This window comes from Eptesicus fuscus, chromosome 12 (genome assembly GCF_027574615.1).
Source record: "Eptesicus fuscus isolate TK198812 chromosome 12, DD_ASM_mEF_20220401, whole genome shotgun sequence".
Taxonomy (NCBI): domain Eukaryota; kingdom Metazoa; phylum Chordata; class Mammalia; order Chiroptera; family Vespertilionidae; genus Eptesicus; species Eptesicus fuscus.
Genome location: NC_072484.1, coordinates 58,097,402 through 58,100,700, shown reverse-complemented (window position 1 = coordinate 58,100,700; position 3,299 = coordinate 58,097,402). Strand labels below are relative to the sequence as shown.

The 3,299-nt window shown below is 36.2% G+C and overlaps 1 non-coding gene across 1 annotated transcript; it reads right to left on the bottom strand.

The window, feature by feature from the left end:
* Positions 1–788: 788 nt before the first annotated feature.
* On the bottom strand, positions 789–892 carry LOC114230061 (U6 spliceosomal RNA). Its single transcript, XR_003615918.2, has one exon. It is a non-coding gene; the product is annotated as a U6 spliceosomal RNA (small nuclear RNA).
* Positions 893–3,299: the final 2,407 nt, after the last annotated feature.

The following is a 3,299-nucleotide window of genomic DNA, read 5'->3' as shown; positions in this document are numbered from 1 at the left end:
TAGAGTCTCATTTTGCTTTATGCTGTTTTTAAACTCTGTGTAAATAGTAACATGCTTTTTGTAGTCTTCTTCCCCTTGCTTTAATTGATTCATGTTTTGTTCATTCATGTAGATTTTATTTATTCATTGTTACTGCTATATGGTATTCCATTGAATAATATATCATGATTAATGTCTCAATCTTTGTTGATAGACATTTAGGGTATTTTCCAGCAAGGTTGCTTTGAACATTCATATGTATACTTCCTTGTGCTAACAAAGAGGATCCTTTCCATAGGCTATCTCCTTCGGAGTGGAATTGTAGGAAGATGGGATTTATATGTTCACAGTTAGCAAATAATGCCAAATTACCAAAAAGAGTTGTGCCTCTTTATACTCCCATCAGCAACCTATAAGAGCTCCTTTTCTTTTCCCATATCCTTGCCAACGCTTGATGATACATTTTATTTTTTTGCCAATATTTTTTGATGTGGCATGATATATCCTTGTAGTTTTAATATGTTCTTCCCTGACTGCTAGTAATGTTGACCTTTTTTCCTATCTTGATTAGTAATCAGGTATCTGTGGAATGCTTAGTTATATATGCTGTCCACTTTGTTTTTTAAAATCGCACTGATTTATTAGAGCTATGTATATATTCTAGATACAAGAGTTTTTCTGTAATATGCACTTCAGTTATCTTTGCTGAACTGGTGGCTTGTTTTTTCATTTTTTATGATGTCTTTGAATGAAAAGATTATTATTTTTTAACTTCATTGTTCAAAGTATTACATATGTCCCCTTTTTTAAAAAATGTGGAACCCTTCATGAATTTGCATGTTATCCTTGCGCAGGGGCCATGCTAACCTCTGTATCATTCTAATTTTCCTATATGTGTTGCCAACGCAGGCACAAAAGGATTGTTTAAAAATATGAAGATTTATACTTTTCTTTTTTAACTTATTATAAGGTATAATTGATATATATTATAAAAATGCATTTTTTATTCTTCTCTTTATGGTATAGAGAAGTTATCTTGTTTAAGAAATCTTTTCCAATTCTGAAGTGATAAAAGGTATCATCCTTTCACATCCCATAAACTATTAAAGTTTTGTTTTTGCATTGAGTTTTTCAAGACTTTCTTTTCAATGGTTATTTTATAAAGCCTTTAATTTATAACTTCTCTAGGTCTTAAATTTCTTTCTCATTTAGTTAGAGTTTGAAGTAGTTGTACTCTAAGAATTCTGCTGCAGCAGCTTCAAAACTTAGTCATTTTATGCCTGGAATATACAGAAGGCTTTTAATGGAACTTCTTGACTCCAGGGTCTCCTTCTGATTACACTTGCATCTAGACTTACTTTTCTAAAGAACTGCCAAAGTCATGGTAAGACTCCTCAGACTTTGTCCTTGAAACTACAAGGGTAACAATCCCATTCATTTTTACTCCCCTGTGTCCCTCGGATCTGAGCACATACCTGGCCTCTGTTTGGCCTTCAAATGTGCGATTGGACACATGTGTGAAGGCACAGCCGGTTCCCTTTGTTGCTCAGTTGCATTTGTAATTAGTCCCTAACATCAAACCTCTTCCCCACCATGACCACCCCTGCTTGTCGGACTGTGCTTTTCTGGCCTCTTTCCTCTCCTTTTGTTTCTTTGTACTTCATGCATTTAAATCCTTGTCTATTTGAATTCCTAGGAAAAGGAGAACCAGGGCCCACCCCACTTCATGATCTTCTATACAGTTTGAGCATTTTATCATGAGCAAGGATTCATTTTAAAATAATTATTTCAAAGCCCTCTTTCTTTCAAGGCCCAGGCAAATCTCACCTCTCACATGAAGCATTTATGACCACTCTACCCAGGATAAACTCTCCTCTGACTTCCAGTTACATTTTTCTGGATCATTTACTTTATGGTTTGCGATTTAAATATTTTATCTGAATACTCCTAGATTTTAAGCTCCTTTAAGGGATGCATTGGCTTTTGTTTCTCTCCTAGGCCTGATCCCCGTAGGCAGGACAGTGGTTTTTCAATGTATAGCAGCTGCTTTATTTTTATTTTATTTTACTTTTTAAAAATATCTTTCTTGTTGAACGTATTATGTATGTCCCATTTCCCCCCCAGTGATCCCTTCTATCCTGCCCCCGCTCCCCCAGGCCTTCACCATCCTATTGTCTGTGTCCATGGATTATGCATATATGCATTCAGGTTCTTTGGTTGTTCTCTTTCCACCCACCCAACCCACTCCTACCTTCCCTCTGAGATTCGACAGTCTGTTCCATGCTTCTATGTCACTGGACCTATTTTGCTCAGATCAGTCTTTTTTGATGATGATGATTTTTTATTGGAGATGGCATAGGCTGAGTGGAAATTTGGAGTGTGAGGACATTGGGAATAGTGACATTGCTAGAACATATAAGAATTTGAAATAAAGAGCTAATTTGTAGTGAGAAAAATTGAGCTCTAAGTCATGTTGATTTTTTTGAGACACTATTGGGCATGTTTCTTCAGTAAATTGGGAAACAATAAACTGAGTTTATGAAAAGATGAAATCTAAGGTGTTGATTAGGGCATTATCTGTTGGAAGGTGACCATCAGATTCATGAAATGAGCAGTGTGCTTCAGGTAGGAATGTTGCCCCTGTCCTTCCCTGCCCCCCAGTTTTGATTCTACTGTTCAGTCATCTAGCTAGCTGGATGACTAGAAAGTTAATCTTTTTGAGCCCAGTTTTCTCATCTGAAAAAGGAGGATAATTAAACTTACATATCAGAGTTTTTGAAAGGATTACATTTGCCAACCTATGTGAAGTATCTAGTTCAATGGTGGGCAATTAATAAAATGCTATTATTATTATTATTTTTAAAAAAAAATATATTCCATTGATATTTTTACAGAGAGGAAGGGAGAGGGATAGAGAGCTAGAAACATCGATGAGAGAGAAACATCGATCAGCTGCCTCCTGCACACCCCCCACTGGGGATGTGCCCGCAACCAAGGTACATGCCCTTGACCGGAATCGAACCTGGGACCCTTGAGTCCGCAGGCCGACGCTCTATCCACTGAGCTAAACCGGCTTCAGCATAAAATGCTATTATTAACAGTATGTTTTATCTGCAAGAACTAATCTGCCAACCATCTTTTTATATCAAAGTAGATCCAATTAAAGAATTTAAACAATTTCTTGTCTAGTCATGAAGTATTTTTCTTCTCCTATTGAAAATTCATATATCTTACTTATTTCACTTTTCTTTATTATGTGGTAACAGTGACAGCAATTCACCAAACAAATTCAGTAATGGCAAGTATTTATTAAGCACCCT